Genomic DNA, 19,442 nt, shown 5'->3' on the forward strand with positions numbered 1-19,442 from the left:
ACTGATCACTGTATTAGTGTCACTGAGGATGTCAGTGGCAGTTAGTCAATACCCACCCAGTGTCAGAATGCCCGCCACAGTCCCGCTATAAGTCGCTGTTCGTCGCCGTTACTACTATAAAAGAAAATATAAAAATTCCAGTACATATACCCATGGGCGTATTTGCCGCGAGGCAAACAAGGCACTTGCCTAGGGCGGCACTTTACAGGGGGGCAGCGCCGCGCCTCGGAAGAAGGATCGTCTTTGATGTCACTACAGCAGGAATCCATTGAGGAGTGGAAGTATCATGCCTCCCCAGGACACTGCGGTCATCCGGAATCATCTCTCAGCTCTGGCTCCCCACCACCATCCACTGCAGAGCTCCGGGAGCTCTGACCATCAGAGCCGCATATAGCCTGGCCGGGCGCACTGCATGCTGGGAGTTGTAGTCCTTCCCCCATGACCCCGAACTACAATCCCGGTAGGCTGTGCAGGGGAAGGACTACAACTCCCAGCATCCAGTGCGCCCGGCCAGGCTATAGGCTGCTCTGATGGTCAGAGCTCTCCTCAGTGGATGGCAGTAGGGAGCCAGGTCTGAGAGATGATCCCGGAGGACGGCAGTGTCCAGGGGAGACAGGGATCTCTGTCACAGAGGTAGAAGAGGGAAGGGAAATGCGGCTGCGAGGGCAATACATGCCCCCCCTCCCCCCTCGGTCTCTGCCCCGCCCCGCCTGGTGAGTGATCTCCATGCCTACTGGGGGGGGGGGAGGGGAGAGCTGACAGGCTGACCAGAGACTGCCAGGTGACTGACCGAGATTGACCAGAGACTACCAGGTGACTGACCGTGACTGACCAGAGACTGCCAGGTGACTGACCAGAGACTGCCAGGTGACTGGCCAGAGACTGACCGAGACTGCCAGGTGACTGACCGAGACTGCCAGGTGGCTGACCGAGACTGACCAGAGACTGCCAGGTGACTGACCGAGACTGCCAGGTGACTGACCGAGACTGCCAGGTGACTGACCGAGACTGCCAGGTGACTGACCGAGACTGCCAGGTGACTGACCGAGACTGCCAGGTGACTGACCCGAGACTGACCAGAGACTGACAGGTGACTGACCGAGACTGACAGGTGACAGACCGAGACTGACCAGGTGACAGACCGAGACTGACCAGGTGACAGACCGAGACTGACCAGGTGACAGACCGAGACTGACAGGTGACTGACCGAGACTGACAGGTGACTGACCGAGACTGACCGAGACTGACAGGTGACTGACAGGTGACTGACCGAGGCTGACCGAGACTGACCGAGACTGACAGGTGACTGACCGAGACTGACCAGAGACTGCCAGGTGACTGACCGAGACTGACCAGAGACTGCCAGGTGACTGACCGAGACTGACCAGAGACTGACAGGTAACTGACAGAAACTGACCAGAGACTGCTAGGTGACTGACCAGAGACTGCCAGGTGACTGACCGAGACTGACCAGAGACTGCCAGGTGACTGACCAGAGACAGACCGAGACTGCCAGGTGACAGACCGAGACTGCCAGGTGACAGACCAGAGACTGCCAGGTGACAGACCAGAGACTGACAGGTGACTGACCAAGACTGACCAGAGACTGCCAGGTGGCTGACTCATACCACTAGCTGACACCTTCTTGCCACTGACACCTTCTTGCCACACATGCCACTGACACCTTCTTGCCACACATGCCACTAACACCTTCTTGCCACACATGCCACTGACACCTTCTTGCTGCTCATGCCACTAACTGACACCTTCTCATCGCTCATGCCACTAACTGACACCTTCTCTCCTCTCATGCCACTAACACCTTCTCGACACTCATGCCACTAACAACACCTTCTCGCCGCTCATACCACCAAATTACATCTTCTCTCCCCTCATACCACTAAATGACACCTTTCTGCCGGTCATACCACTGACATCTTCTCTCCCCTCATACCACTAACTGACACCTTCTCGCCGCTCATACCACTAACTGACACCTTCTCGCCGCTCATACCGCTGACACCTTCTCGCCGCTCATACCAAATACTGACACCTTCTCGCTGCTCATACCACTAACTGACACCTTCTCGCTGCTCATACCATTAACTGACACCTTCTCGCTGCTCATACCATTAACTGACACCTTCACAGAAAGATGTGGCCGACCACTAAGTTCCGCCCAGCAAACGTTGGTGCACTAAAGACAGTGAGGGTGCATGGGGAAGGGGAGGGGGGGAGGGGTGGCGATTTTTGTGTTGCCTAGGGCAGCACAAAACATAAATACACCACTGCATATACCGCCATTTTTAGACGCTATAACGTCCACGTAAATCAATTAATTTACATGTATTGGCATTTATTTTTTAGCAAAGACATGTAGCAGAATAAAGTTTGATTTTTAAAATATTCAAAAATATTGTTTGTTTTTTGTTTATAGCACAAAAAATAAAAACCACAGAGGTGATCAAATACCACCAAAAGAAAGCTCTACTTGAGAAAAAAGGACATACATTTCATTTATGTACAGCGCTGCATGACCGCGCAATTGTCAGTTAAAGTAACGCAGCATATCGCAAAAAATGGCCTGGTCAGGAGGGGGGTAAATCCTCTGGAGGGCAAGTGGTTGAGGAAATACAGACTCATTAGATATCTGATATCTAGATTACATATCTAGATCCAAATTAAGCCCTGGATCACTCGACTTTGAACCCGACTATTTAGTGCAACTTCATTGTGACTTACTGACACTGCGCGACAAATGTCAATGCAAGTCGCAATGAAGTCACACAAAAACGAGTGCAGGAACCTTTTTCAAAGGCGCTGAAACTTGAGTAGCATCGATTTGAACCGTTCCTTTGCCAGTAATGGGGTGCGACTTGCCATGCAACTTTGAACTCTCAAGTCTCATGACAAGTCGCACTGGTATGAACCAGGGCTAAAGCAACAGTTGATTTTCTACACAATGACACCCCAACAAATAGTTACCAAGTACCCCAACACCCTAACATTTTCTGCTGACCATTACAGAACTTTATTATGCTCAAGTTACCCCACTGAAGGGATTACATATAAATACTGCTCTGGAAGCCAAGGGAGCAGCTGACGGTATGTTTTTCATTCTTGCCTAAGTTCCTGTGTAAGCTGGTACCATGACTGATGCCTCAGGTTTCCTGTTCCAGGCTGGCTCTTTTCTCCTGCAGTGTCCTATTGAGTCACCCATGCATGTAGGGACTAGAGCTGTGTTTCCTCACACTGTGCATATCAATACAAACACACAGCCCCATGGCCTAGGATGGCAAGGCACTCCCCTGCTCCTCCCTCCTCCAAGCTTAGACTGACTTGATACTGCACTATCTACTTTTAACGCTTTCATGTGAGGACCAGACGTTCAGGGAAGCAGACCTGAGAGAGCAGAAGCCATTAGCGTGGAAAATTGTAAACTGCAAGTGTTGGGGCAAGAAGTTTCACACAGTTTAATAGGAAATGTTTATTTTATTGTGCTCAATGTATTAACCACTTGCCCTCCAGAGGATTTACCCCCCTTAATGACCAGGCCTCTTTTTGCTATTCTGCGCTGCACTAATTCAACAGATAATTGCGCCGTCATGCAATGCTGTACCCAAACAAAATTTACATCCTTTTCTCACACAAATAGAGCTTTCTTTCGGTGGTATTTGATCACCTGTGAGCTTTTTATTTTTAGTGCTATAAAGAAAAAAAGACTGAAAATTTTGAAGAAATACAATATTTTTTACTTTCGGCTATAAAAAATATATAATAAACTCAAAGTTAGTCATAAGTTTAGGCCAAAATGTATTTTTCTACATATTTTTGGTAAAAAAAATCCCAATAAGTGTATATTGATTGCTTTGTGTTAAAGGTATAGCATCTACAAACTATGGTATAGATACTGCAATTTACGCCATTGTTTTGCTATACAACGCTGCACTAATTTAACTGACAATTGCGCGGTCATGCAATATGTTACATAAATTAAATTTACATCCTTTTCGTCACACAAATACAGTAGAGCTTTCTTTCTGTGGTATTTAATCACCTGTGCGCTTTTTATTTTTGGCGCTATAAACTTAAAAGGTTTAAACAAAAAAAAAATTTGAAAAAAAAACCCAATATTTTCTCATTTCTTGCATAAAAACTATCCAAAAAACAAAAATGTTGTCATAAATTTAGGCTAAAATGTATTCTGCTACATGTTTTTGGTTAAAAAATCCCAATAAGTGTATGTTAGTTGCTTTGTGTGAAAGTTATAGCGTCTACAAACTATGGTATAGATAATGGGATTTACACAGCTTTTACTTTCTGACCGCCCATCACATTTCTTGAAGTGCTAAAATACCAGGACAGTACAAACACCCCCAAATGACCCCTTTTCGGAAAGTAGACACCCTAAGCTATCTGCTGAGAGACATATTGGGGTTTATTTACTAAAGCTGGAGAGTCCAAAATCAGACTCCCTTCTGCATAGAAACCAATCAGCTTCTAACCTCAGCTTGTTCAATGAAGCTTTGGCAATGAAACCTGGAAGCTGATTGGTTTCTATGCAGAAGGGAGTCTGATTTTGGACTCTCCAGCTTTAGTAAATAAACCCCATTGAGTCCATTGAATAGGTATTTTTTTTTCCCAAGTTTTTGGAAAATGACAAAAACATTTTTTTTTTTTACACAAAGTTTTCAATTAAATTATATATTTCTCACACAAGCCATGGGTATATGTGGAATTACACCCCAAAATACATTCTGTTACTTCCACTGAGTATGGGGATACCACATGTGTGAGACTTTTTGGGAGCCTAGCCACATACAGGAGCTTGAAATCCAATGACCACTTTGAAAGCCTGAAGGTGCATAACTTCTTCATTTTACTTCCTCACTACCTATCACAGTTTCAGAGGCCCTGAAATGCCAGGATAGCACCAACCCCCTCCCCAAATGACCCCTTTTTGGAAAGTAGACACCCCAAAGATTTTAAAAAAGGGCATGGTGAGTATTTTGCAGATCACATTTTTTTCTCACAAGAAAAAATATATTTTTGTTTTCTTTCCTCATTTCCCAAAAACTTGTAGCACCAAACGAGATCTGCAAAATACTCAACATGCTTCTTATCAAATTCCTTGGGGTGTCTACTTTCCAAAAAGGGGTCCTTTGGGGGGGGGGGTTGGTGCTATCCTGGCATTTCAGGGCCTCCGAAACTGTGATAGGTAGTCAGGAAGTGTAATGAGGAAATAAAGCCCTTTAAAAACCTGAAGGTGCTTATTGGATTTTGGGGTCCTGTACTTGGCTAGACTGTCAAAGTGTCTCTCACATGTGATACCCCCATACTCGGGAGAAGTAGCAAAATATATTTTGGGGAGTGATTCCACATATACCTATGGCATATGTGAACAATAAATCATTTAAGTGACAACTTTGTGTAAAAAAAAAAATATTTATTTATTTTTTTAGTCATGTTCCAAAAACTTGTGGTAAAAAAAAAAAATCCTTCCATTGACCTAACATGCCTCTCAGCAAGTAGTTTGGGATGTCTACTTTCCAAAAAGGGGTCGTTTTGGAGGGGGGGGGGGAACATTTTATGCCCAGCATAAGAATTTTATGCCACACGTCATTCACTCTTCTAACCACCTGAAGACCAAGCCTTTTCTGACACTTTTTGCTCACATGAAAATAATCAGTATTCTTTGCTAGGAAATTACTTTGAACCCCCAAACATTGTATATTTTTTAAAGCAGACACTCTAGTGAATAAAATGATGGGTGCTGTAATTTTTTATGCCCCATAGTACTCGTGCAGCGATTTGTCAAACACAATATTTTTGAAAAAATACACTTTTTTACTTTCAATGCACAAAAACACAATATTTTGGCCAATTATTTGGTAAAATATAAAAGATGATGGTATTCTGAGTAAAGCGATACCAAACATGACATGCTTTAAAACTGCATGCCCCGTGCAATGGCGACAAACTGCAAACATTTTTAATATCCATAGGCAACGCTTTAAAAGCCTTTAAAAGCTACCATTTTAGATTTACAGAGGAGGTCTAGTGCTAGAATTACTGCCCTTGACCTGACGTTCACGGCGATACCTCACATGCATGGTGCAACCGCTGTTTACATACCTGCACAGGGTCAATGCTTTTTTTTTTTTAAAGTTATTTTGATTTTTTTAATTATTTTTACACTGTCCCTTTCATTTTTTTTTTGATCACTTTTAATGCTATCATAGGAAATGCAAATATCCCCTATAACTTCAATGGGCATTGTCATATATTCTTTTTTGAGAAATCTGGGGTCTATCAGACTCTAGATATCTCCTCTGCCCTTACATTATCTAATCTCACCAAGATCGGTGTGATCAGATGCTTTCCCAATTTATAAATGGTGCTGTTTGTATCCTGCAAAACTGAAGCTATGAAAGGCTCGTAGCTTCCAATTTCTTAGACTATAGAGATGATTGGCTCCACTCCGGTCTGAAATCAGTTCTATGGTCAGCTGGCAGAAACACCAGCTGCATTCTCAGGTTCGCCCGATGGCACGGGACTGCCTGAGAAGGCCATGGAAGGCAGTGGGGGAGGCGGGGGTATCCTCTCCCGCTGCTTGGAAAAACAATCCTGCAGCTAATTAGCCACTAGGATTGCTTTTACATTAAAGCCGATCGCCGGCTGAGAAAAACGATACCAGGATGATGCCTGCAGCTGTAGGGATTATCCTGGTATAACCAAAGTCCAGTGATGTACCAGTACGTCGCTGGTCCTTGTTGGGTATATATGCTATGTTCTTTTTTTTTGTATTTTGTGTGGGCTGAATGAAAAAAGAGAAGAAATCTCTGTCAGAAAAGGTGTTTGGTATGCCCACCATTAGAATATACCGCCCTGCATCCACCCACTTCTAATGGTGGGCACACATTAGGTCACATGGTGCAAATTCTTGGTGGCTGCGGAACACTACTTGTGCTCGCCACCACACCAGCTTGTAATGCACTTATGGGACTTGCCACGTCACCAAGTGATACTGCAGTGCTGGTATGTGAAAGACCAGGATGTACTAGGCCGCTGGTGCTTGCCAGTTCACCAAAAGGTAGTGTGGCTCTAGTACTGACACTCTGCTGCATATCAGAGTCATCAAAATTTACTGGCAAGTGCTAGCAGAGATCAGGCCTGATTCTGCCAACACTGCGGTTTTGTGTGCAATGTATCAAGTGGCAGTGATCTACTGACACTGCACTCGCTGAGGGAGGAGGGGGGAGGGGTAAGCGTAGGGGCTAATCCCGCTAACGCCGTGTTTTTGGGGACACTATACTAATGTGAGTGCTGGTATAGTGCTGATCTGATCAAAGATATTGATCAGTTTAGACACTATATTAGCAATGGAGGTTTATTGTGTATGTGGGCGTGTTCCTGGCAATCAAGGGGTTAAATGTGATTACTGGTATACTGATGGGCAATCTGACTCTACCTGGGAGGGGCGTTAAACCACAGGAACGCGAATCACACACACACACACACATATATATATACACATGATTTTGCACACCCGTGCCGCCCTGTAGCAGTATTTCTGCTATAGGGCGGTCAGGAAGCAGTTACAGAAGCGATTTGCATTACTTGCAGTTGCAGAAGCTTTACTTTAACTTGCAATTGCGCGGTCATGCAACACTGCACCAAAGTTAAATTTATGTTTTTTTTCTGCATAGAATGCATGAAGGCAAAAAACCTTAAGCCTGTACAACCACTTTAAGGCCCCATTCAAACCTAAGCATTTTTTAACTAGAAGCCCAAATCGCTCAACAATCCAAATCCCATTGTTTTCAACAGCCAATGTTCACATTCAACATCCTGTTTGAAGCTGGATGCCTGTCTCTCAGAAAAGTATATGAGCTACTTTTCAGACAAAATTGAGCAATTTTGCCCCAAAAGACTTCAACAACTGAAAATTCGAGCATTCTTTCAGGTGTATTTTAGAATTTTTTTTAGCTCATATAACTGATTCCCCCCCCAGTGCTTCCAATTGGCTAAAACAAAAACCCCTGAAATTTGAATACTAAATTGAACAAAACACTTGTAATACACTTCTAAAATGCTTGTATGTTCTTGCAAAAACGCACAAAAATTGCTTTAAAAATCGCTCTGCTCAGGTATGAGTGCATCCTAACCAATACTGTATACTCCCTCCATACCCTATTCATGAATCTCATTTCAGACCGCCTGCTCCATTGTCAAAAGGCCAAGTGCAAAACAGATCAGCCCACTTTTTTTTTTTCAGTGTTAGTATAAAGTGGAGGAAGATTAGAACCTCTGTCATTTTTATACTCCTATCCAGGAGCAGGGGCGTATTTGCTGCGAGGCCAACAAGGCATTTGCCTAGGGCGGCACGTTTCAGGGGGCGGCACGGCAGTAGTGCCGCCCCCCCTTTCCTACAGAAGCGAGACTTCTGTGGGAAAGGGACAGGGCTGCCATGGCAAGAAGGGTCACCCAGGCCAAGGGACCGGCTGCAGAGAAGAGCGGAGTGGTGGGCGGGTCAGCGGTGAGCGGGTCAGTGTGTTGGGATGTGCAGGAAGGTGCCAGCAAAGGAAGAAGCAGAAGAGGACGAGGTCAGGGTGGAGGAGCCCACCCGCTCTTTTGCCGCCGGAGATCCTGGGGGAGAAGGGACACAGGCAGCCGTCCTGGAGTGATGCTGACACCATCTGGAGGAGCTGCTGCTGAACAGGTAAGTGCTTGGAGGACTGGTGCTTCCCCACTCCTTTCTCACTGTCCCCCCGTCACATTGCCCCCCACCTGTTCTACTTCCACCCTCCTGTCCCCCACATTGTCCAACTACCCCCCATCTGTCCCCACTGCCCCCCACCTGTCCCTCTGCGCTCCTCCTGTCCAGCTGCCCCTCACCTATCCCTCTGCACTCCTCCTGTCCAGCTGCCCATCACCTGTGCCTCTGCACTCCTCCTGTCCAGCTGCCCCTCACCTGTCACTCTGCATTTCTCCTGCCCAGCTGCCCCGATCTTGTCCCATGCCCCCAGTCACGCTGCCCCCCACCTATCCCTCAGCGCTCCTCCTGTCCCTCTGTGCTCCTTCACCTGTCCCACTGCCCTCCTCCTGTCCCACTGCCCCTCACCTGTCCCACTGCGCTTCTCCTGTCCCACTGCCCCTCACCTGTCCCTCTGTGCTCCTCCTGTCCCACTGCCCCTCACCTGTCCCTCTGTGCTCCTCCTGTCCCACTGCCCCTCACCTGTCCCTCTGTGCTCCTCCTGTCCCACTGCCCCTCACCTGTCCCTCTGTGCTCCTCCTGTCCCACTGCCCCTCACCTGTCTCTCTGTGCTCTCCTGTCCCACTGCCCCCCACCTGTCCCTTCTGTGCTCCTCCTGTCCCACTGCCCCTCACCTGTCCCTTTGCGCTCCTTCTGTCCCGCTGCCCTGATCCTGTCCCATGCCCCCTCTGCCCACTGCCCCCCACCTGTCCCTCTGCGCTCCTCCTGTCCAGCTGCCCCTCACCTATCCCTCTGCACTCCTCCTGTCCAGCTGCCCCTCACCTGTCCCTCTGCACTCCTCCTGTCCAGCTGCCCCTCACCTGTCACTCTGCATTTCTCCTGCTCAGCTGCCCCGATCCTGTCCCATGCCCCCTGTCACGCTGCCCCCCACCTATCCCTCTGCGCTCCTCCTGTCCCTCTGTGCTCCTTCACCTGTCCCACTGCCCTCCTCCTGTCCCACTGCCCCTCACCTGTCCCACTGCGCTTCTCCTGTCCCGCTGCCCCCCTATGCTCCTTCTGTCGCACTGCCCCTCACCTGTCCCTCTGTGCTCCTCCTGTCCCACTGCCCCTCACTTGTCCCTTCTGTGCTCCTCCTGTCCCACTGCCCCTCACCTGTCCCTTTGCGCTCCTTCTGTCCCGCTGCCCTGATCCTGTCCCATGCCCCGTCACGCTGCCCCCCACCTGTCCCTCTGCGCTCCTCCTGTCCCACTGCCCCTCACCTATCCTTCTACGCTTCTCCTGTCCCACTGCGCTTCTCCTGTCCCGCTGCCCCGATCCTGTCCCATGCCCCCCGTCACACTGAACCCTACCTGTCCCTCTACGCTCCTCCTGTACCACAGCCCCTCACCTATCCCTCTGCTCTCCTCCTGTCCCACTGCCCCTCACCTATCCTTCTGCACTCCTCCTGTCCCTCTGTGCTCCTTCTCCTGTCCCACTGCCCCTCACCCGTCCCACTGCTCTCCTCCTGTTCCGTTGCCCCAAACCTGTTCCATGCCCCCCGTCACGCTGCCCCCCACCTGTCCCTCTACGCTTCTCCTGTCCTACTGCCCCTCACCTGTCCATCTGCGCTCCTCCTGTCCCACTGCCCCTCACCTGTCCCACTGCCTCTCACCTGTCCCACTGCCCGATACACCAATGATCGGACACTATTACTCCCACTGATACCAATGATGGGGCACTTCCACCCACTGACACCAAAGATGGGGCACTATTCCTCTCACTGACACCAATGATGGGGCACTATCCCTCCCACTGATACCAATGATGGTGCACTATTCCTCCCACTGACACCAATGATGGGGCACTATTCCTCCCACTGACACCAATGATGGGGCACTATCCCTCCCACTGATACCAATGATGGAGCACTATTCCTCCCACTGACACCAATGATGGAGCACTATTCCTCCCACTGACACTAATGATGAAGCACTATTCCTCCCACTGACACCAATGATGGAGCACTATTCCTCCTACTGACACTAATGATGGGGCACTATTCCTCCCACTGATACCAATGATGGGGCACTATTCCTCCCACTGACACCAATGATGGGGTACTATTTCTCCCCCTGACACCAATGATGGGGCACGATTCCTCCCACTGATACCAATAATGGGGCACGATTCCTCCCCCCTGACACCAATAATGGGGCACGATTCCTCCCCGACACCAATGATGGGGCACGATTCCTCCCACTGATACCAATAATGGGGCACGATTCCTCCCCCTGACACCAAGGATGGGGCACGATTCCTCCAACTGACACCAATGATGGGCACGATTCCTCCCACCTACACCAATGATGGGGCACGATTCCTCCCACTGACACCAATGATGGGGCACGATTCCTCCCACTGACACTAATGATGGGGCACTATTCATCCCACTGACACCAATGATGGGGCGCTATTCCTCACACTGACACCAATGATGGGGCACTAATCATCCCACTGACATCAATGATGGGGCACTATTCCTCACACTGACACCAATGATGGGGCGCTATTCCTCACAAACTGACAGTAATGATGGGGCACCATCATTGGTGTCAGTGATTTTAGTCTTGCCTAGGGCAGCACAAAACCAAAATACACCACTGTCCAGGAGTCGGGACTCCCTGTCATGTAGGACAGATTCACATTGTTGGCTGTGTAAATGCATGTGCATTATTCCGTCCATTCCAATAAGCCTACCCATTCTTTTGAATAGGCTGCCTAACGCAACAATAAAAAGGTACATGGAAAATTCTTTGTGACGCAGCACACTGCAATGCAGTGTAGTACATCACTGCGCATTGTGTTGCGGTTAGGAATGAATGGCATTGCAGCGCACCAATGTCTGCATCACCACAGCACAACAATGTGAACCCCAGCTTAACAGGGAGAACCCCAGCCTTAGTATCCCAATGACAATTGTTTCATTAGAGAGGAAGCAATGCAAACTCGGAAACACAACAGAAATACCAATGCTTTTGTTTTCAGTACAGTAGTGGAAGGCCTACCTCCACCCCCATCAATCTTTTATTTCTGTATCTATGCTGCGGATCTGATTTTCCATCCAACTCCTTCTATTTTTCAGTCAAAGAATGTCAAACGGGAAGGGGCCGACAGGGCCATCCACTGAACGAACTTTGACCAATTTATTTCCGGTTCCTGCTGAAGGTTGTACGCTGTATAGACATTAACTGCTAAAACCTTTGTCACTAACAGTAATTGATAAGAGATCTTCAAAACAGAGCCCCAATAGCAGGAGATCAGCAAGGGATCTAATCTTTCACTGCTTTATGTAAAAAATAAATAAATAATGGCTATGCAAGCTAAAAATAATCAGCATTAATAGCAGAGAAGTGATTATGAAACCTTACCAATAAAATAGGGAATACCATCAAAATGGATTTTTGCCCAAAGTGCCATAAGGGTCCTTTCACATGGGCATTCTGTTTATTCATCACTTCAGTCATGTTTTTTCAAAGAAAAAAACGGATCAGTTTAAATCAGTTTCTCGTCAGTTTTTACATCCTTTACCAACGCAAAAACAGACCGTATGTCCGTTTACATCCATTTACATCCGTTTTTCATCTGTTGCATTTTTTTTTTTTTTTTAGTTACACAAAGCCACAGGTTATCATTGTGCACCATTACAACCTTCTACCCGCCAGCGTCCTGACAACCAATGACATCATCAGTTGATAAAGAGGATGTCAGCTGCCTGCACAGCATCCTAGTTAGACCCTCCCCTGCCCATTCCCATCAGTGCTGGGGTCACCTTAGCTCAGTGTTGGAGAAAAACTGAGAAACAATGGAATACTAGCCAGTACCAGTGTGCAAAAGTGTATTTGCTTTGGAAGAATAAATCACCTCTAATGTTGAGTGTCCTACATGTGTGGATGTTGCTGCGTTATATAAAACTATTAGAAAAGTTTTTCACATTTTAGAATGGGGTTACTTAAGACGGTCTGAAATTTTAAAGGGTGCCTCAGGACTGTCCATAATTTTAACCTCCTCCTGCACACCATATAGTCCAATGACGGGCACAAGAAGGTTCTCTCGTTCTGGAAGGACAACATATGACGTCCACCCGTTCTCACCGCGCATGCGCAGCCCCGGGAGCGCGCAGTACGGCGATCGGCGGTGCGCTGTGTCCCTCAGACACAGTGGATCACCGATCCACGGAAAGAGTCAAAGATGTCGGCTCGGTCACGTGATCCGCTGTGTCCAATCACAGCTGATCACATGTAAACAGAGAAATGCCGGTTATCGGCATTTCTCTCCTCAGGAGCTGTCACACTGACAGCTCGAGAAGAGAGGAGAGCCGGTAATCGGCATTCCTTGGAGGGGACATGTGCACTGATCATCAGGGCACTGATGATCAGTGTGCCCTGATGATCAGTGTAGCCCCAGCAGTGCCACTTGTCAGTGTCCACCAGTGCCAGCTCTCAGTGCTCATCCATGCCACCTGCCAGTACCCATCAGTGCCACATCAATGCCACAAATCAGTGCCTACCAGTGGGGGGCTACACTGATCATCAGGGCACACTGATCATCAGTGCCCTGATGATCAGTGCACATGTCCCCTCCGAGGAATGCCGATTACCGGCTCTCCTCTCTTCTCGAGCTGTCAGTGCACATCAATGCCACATATCAGTGCCCATCTGAGCTGCCTTTCAGTGTCACCCATCAGTGCAAGTCAGTGCCACCTATCAATGCCAATCAGTGCCAGTCAGTGCCGCTTATCATTGTGCATCAGTGCTGCCTATCAGTGCACCCTAACAGTGCAAGTCAGTGCCGAGTATCAGTGCCATATATCAGTGCCCATCAGTGATGCCTGTCAATGCCCATCAGTGCCGTGCCACCTACTAGTGCCTCCTCATAAGTGCCACCTATCAGTGTCCATCAGTGCAGCCCATCAGTGCCCATCACTGCAGCCTCATTAGCGCACATCATTGAAGGAGACAAATTTACAAAATTTATAACAAAAACTAAGAAAGAAATATTTTTTTTTCAAAATGTTCAGTGGTTTTTGGTTTGTTAAAAAAAAAAAAATTAAAACCCAGAGGTGATTAAATACCACCAAAATAAAGCTCTGTCTGTCAAAAAATAAAAATAAAAATTTCATATGGGTACAATGTTGCATGACCGCACAATTGTCATTCAAAGTGTGACAGCGCTGAAAGCTGGAAATTGGCCTGGACAGGAAGGGGGTATAAGTGCCCTGTAGGCTAGTGGTTAAAGGGTGATTTGACTGAAAAAAGGTTGAGAAACATTGATCTAGGGCAGTGATGGCGAACCGCTGGCACGCAGAGCCATCTCAGTGGGCACGCCAGGAGGAAGAGAGGAAGAGAACGCGCTCTCCTGCGCACCTCCGGGGGCGCGCACCGGGCGATCTCCGTGATCGCTGTGTCCTGCGGACACAGCTGATCACGTGACATGGTAAAAGGCCAATCACAGCGGCCTTTTACCACGTGATCAGCCGTGTCCAATGACACGCTGATCACCGGGAAATGCAAATGCCGGTTCTCGGCTACACTTTCCTCACGCTGTCAGATCGTGAGGAAAGTACTGCCGAAAACCGGCAGTTGTCAGAACAGGGATCGGCACCGATCATCAGGGTCACTGATCATCAGTGCCCTGATGATCGGTGCCCACCTGTGCCACACACAAGTTCCGCCCACTTGTGCCCAGCAATGCGCCCACCTGTGCCCAGCAGTGCGCCCACCTGTGCCCAGCAATGCGCCCACCTATGCCCAGCAGTGCGCCCACCTGTGCCCAGCAATGCACCCACGTGTGCCCAGCAGTGCGCCCACCTGTGCCCAGCAATGCACCCAACAGTGCGCCCACCTGTGCCCACCAGTGCCACCCACCAGTGCCCATCAGTGCAGCCCAGCAGTGCTGCCAGTCAGTGCCCAGCGGTTGTGCCAGTCAGTGCCCAGCAGTGATGTCAGTCAGTGCCACCTATCAGTGCTGTCTATCAGTACCCATTATCAGTGTCGCCTATCAGTGCCACCTATCTGTGACACCTCATTAGTGCTGCCCATCAGTGCCACCCATCAATGATGCCCAGCAGTGCCGCCGGTCAGTGCCGTCTGTCAGTGCCTCCAGTTGGTGCTGTCAGTGCCGCTTATCAGTGCCCATCATTTCCTGCATATCAGTGCATCATCAGAGCCTCCTCATCAATGCTCACCAGTGCCGCCTCATCAGTGCTACCCATCTGTGCCGCCTCATCAATGCCCATCAGTGCTGCCTATCAGTGCAGCCTCACCAACGCACATCAAAGAAGAAATATTACCTGTTTGCAAAATTTTAGAATAGAAGCAAAGGAAACCTTTTATGTTTTTAATTTTTTGCTCTTTTTTCATTTATAGTGCAAAAAATAAAACACCCAGTGGTGATTAAATACCACCAAAAAAAGCTCTATTTGTGTGAAAAAATGATAAAAATTGCATATGGTTACAGTGTTGCATGACCGCACAATTGTCTTTGTTAAGTGCAACAGCACTGAAAGCTGAAAATTGTCCTGGGCAGGAAGGGGGTAGAAGTGCCCGGTAGGCAAGTGATTAATTCCAGTGTTGGCACTTTGAAATAAAAAAGTTGGTTTTGTGTTGCAGTTTGGGCACTCGGGCTCAAAAAGGTTCGCCATCACTGATCTAGGGTGTCTGCTTTCAGAAAATATAAAATGTTTGTGGCTTTTCTGTAATCTTCAGGCCTAAAATGATTTTTAAACGTGTGCACAAAAAAATGCAAAAACGGCTCTGGCAGTGAAAGGGCTAAAGATCATTCCTTTTTTTTTTATATGCAGTGCTGGATAGGAATTGTGTTACTGGTTGGATCACCAGGAGAATAGAAATATACCGAACATGAAATCATACGGCTCTTTCCCACTGGCGTTAAATTTTAAAGCAGCCTAAAAGCACATTAACGCACCTATAGCATTAATCAGCATTTAGCATGTGTTGTACAGGCATTCATGTTGTGTCTCTTAAATGCCCTGTGTGAAGTTTATAAAATAGGAAATGATCACTTTTGATGCTTTACATCTGAACTGTAAACACATTCTAAACCCCATAGGCACGTTTACAGTCCATTTAACCTGCGGTTGGGGTGCGTTTCAATAGAAGTGAATAGAGTCAGTTGCAAAGCGTCAACGCCTGCCAAACTCTGCAGGTAGCATTGTTGTTACCTTGCAGCAACGTTGTGAACACCTCCATCCACTCCCTATTTTAACAATTTTGAGTGGCATTGATAGGCATTCGGGAAGCATAAAAAAGTGACCCAACTGCCTATTTTCAACGCCTGTGTGAAAGAGTCATTAACCCCCCTGGCAGTATTCCCGAGTGTAACTCAGGGTAAAGTTTCAGCACCACATGCGGTAACCCCGAGCTACACTCGGGAATACCCTGCAGCGTTGCTCCGGGATCCCTTCTGCACTTACCTTGTCCTTCACTCCGGTGATGTCCCCCCTGCAGCGTCCCCAGCCATCTCCTCCGACCGATGCCAGCATCTGTCTTCCGGGTTTTGTTCCCTGCGACGTCGGGACGTACGGGGACGGAACTGGCGAGAAATTTAAAAATGTCAAAAAGTGACATTCACTAAATACACTAAAATCACATAGTAAAACATTACTGTATCAAACCATTTCACATACATTTTGTCCCTAGTGCTTTGTCCTGTGCCCTGCCTGCATTTTTACCGTTCTTTCTGCCTGGAAAATGAGAAATGTCCATGTTGTCCAAAAAGCGTTCCTTTAGGTCAAAAGCAGTTTTAGAACAGCGATAGTAAATTAGAACTACTTGCAGAATTGAGTGATAATGATTCGTGGGGAAATTTGTTATCAGACACTGAAAACGATTTTGTGATGTGAGAACTTGGCGCTATATTTCAAATTGCAGTGTTTTTGGTTTGATTATATTATAGAAATAAATTATTATATTATTATGTTTTATGATTATTTATTAAATTATAATTTATGATTTTGTGTTTCAAATTTGAACATACCCGGGATGTTTACTAGACTCTTGTTCGGACAGATTTCAGTGAGTTATTCCTAAAAATATAGGCCTACAATAAAAAAAACGACAAATTTCCATGCAAAAAAATGTACAGCTTTAAACACAGAAATACTGACATAATCACACTGCTAGGGAGGCTACGCAGCCACCAGTCCTGAGGTCTGATCAGCTGCAATACATTACTTTTTGTTTTTGGGACGAGCTATACTCAAACAGTGGTGGGCAAAAATGATGGAAGGCCTCAAGTGTGCTCCCCCGACACTTGCAGAGGCCCACACAATAGCAGCAGTTTATTGCATCTCAATGCTTTAAAATGATGATACAACTGTATATTTTGCAGCGTATCACAACGCACACTAAAAAAGATGGAGTACAATGACCACTAGCACTGGTGTCAGTGGACACAATAATAACCAACAGCATTGGAGTCAATAGGTGCAATAAGCAGCAGCACTGGTCTCAGTGTGGATGCAATAATAAGCCCCAGCATTAGTATCAGTGAAGGCAAATAAACACTGCATTGGTGTCAGGGAATGCAATAATAACTGCAGAGCTTTGGTGTCAGTGGATGCAATAATAAGACCCCAGCTTTGGTGTCAATGGCTGCAATAAGCAGCTCCCAGCTCTGGTGTCACTACTATTAACCACCCCTCCTCATTGGCAGTAAAATGTAACCTCCTCGCCATATAGGTGCTCAGTGACCGAGAAAATTAACTCCCTATGAAGTGTAATTTAACCTCCACTGCATTAATTAAGAATCTCCCCTCCCATTACTGACTATGGAAGTGAAAGCTGAACCCTCCATGATCTCCCCTCCCATTGCTGATCTTGGCAGTGAAAGTTAACCCCTTCCTAATTCACCCCACCCACTTTCCCCCATTAGGGCCCTTTCACAATGATATGTTTTTCCTGCACTTTTCCCTTGCCATGAAAATGCAAGAAAAATGAATCCCATTAAATCCTATGGGAATGTTCACACCAATGCGCTGTGGTGCATTTTGAAAAGTCCTGCATGCTGCATCTTGGTTTTAGTTTTGAAAACCGCACCAAAAATGCAGCTCCCCATAGAAATGAATTGAAAACGCAACAATAACGCACACGATTTTAATGTGTTTTAGTTACATGTCCATTTTTCACAGCTGTAAGCAATAAAAAAAACACACCAGAAATGCATCTGAAACACAGAAAAATTGCTGTACACCTATATGTGTTTTTACAATTATTTTGCTACAGAGCAGTGTGAGAGGGCCCTTACTGACCATAGTAGTGAAGTTAACCCCTCCACGAACTACACCCCCCCCCCCATTGCTGACAATAGCAGTAAAAGTTAAAGCGAAGCTCTACCCAAATGGGAAAGTTTAGCTTTAAGCCTTTGACCCCACTCCCCATTAACGATTGACACCTTTGGGGAGCGAGCGGGGTACCCAAATTTGACAGGTACCCGCTCCAACTTCCGTTGCGATCGCCTAGGTGATCGGAAGCGGAAAGTGTCTTCTCCCCCCCCCGTAGTCTTATGGGACATGTGACAGGTCCCAGAGGACTACGGGGCCATTCACAAAGCGCAGCGGTTCTTGCGTATGCGCAGTGGGGACCCGGCTGTGATGCCACAAGCTGTCACAGCCGGGTGCCCACACTGAAGATGCCGGGGAGAGAAGACGGCCGGTGAAACCAGCCGTGATGAGGACACAACTGGACCGAGGGACAGGTAAGTGTCTGTATTTTAAAAGTAAGCAGCTACAGTTTTTGTAGCTGCTGACTTCTTGTTTTTTGTTTTTTTCAGCTGGAACTCTACTTTAAAGTGGAGTTCCAGCTGTTTTGTGTTTATTAAAAGTCAGTATCTATGAAGACTGTAGCTGCTGACTTTTAATAAACACACACTTACCTGTCCCAGGGTCCAGCGATGTACTCACCGGCACAGTCTCTTTTCTCCTTCTGTCCTCCACGGTGCCGGCATCTCTACTGGGGCACCAGGCTGTGAGAGCTTGAGGCTTCACAGCCTGGTGCCCACTGCGCATGCACGAGTAGCGCCGCGCCTCCTGATTGGTCCAGCAGTCTCCTGGGACCTGTGAAAGTTCCCAGGACATTGCGGGAGCAAGGAGGGGGCCCAACTTCCAAGTCATTTAACCACGGCGTACTGAGACGGAAGTGGGAGCGGGTACATGCCAAACCAGGTACCCGCTACCCCCACGAAAGGTGCCAAATATTGCAGTAGAGAGGGGGAGGGGGCAAATAAGGGGAGCTTGAGCTTTTGAGTGGAACTCCGCTTTAACCCCTCCATAATCTTCCCTGATCATGACAGTGAAAGTTAACCCCTCACAATTCACCCCCCCTCCCCATTACTGATCAGGGCGGTGAAAGTAACGCCCCCATAAATTATCCTTCCCCTACTTTCCCCATTACTGTCCATAGCAGTGAATATTAACCCCCTCCCCCATCCACCTTACCTGATCACAGGCTCCTGCGTTGCTCTCCCTCTCCCAGGCTGGGACATGTACTGGGGACAGAGATAACTCCATCCATAGTACAGTGTGTCTCCTCAGTGCAGGAGCTGGAACACAGAGCAGAACAGAGAGCCATCAAGTGCCCGCCACTCTGCTGCCATTCTTCTCTGTACCTGGTGCCCAAAAGCCCGCCAGCAACACGCAGAGGGCCGGGGGGCCGTGTGTTGGGCACCAGGA

The sequence above is a fragment of the Staurois parvus genome, unplaced genomic scaffold, assembly GCF_062004578.1.
Source record: "Staurois parvus isolate SC_StPar_1 unplaced genomic scaffold, SC_StPar_1.0 ptg000380l, whole genome shotgun sequence".
Classification (NCBI taxonomy): domain Eukaryota; kingdom Metazoa; phylum Chordata; class Amphibia; order Anura; family Ranidae; genus Staurois; species Staurois parvus.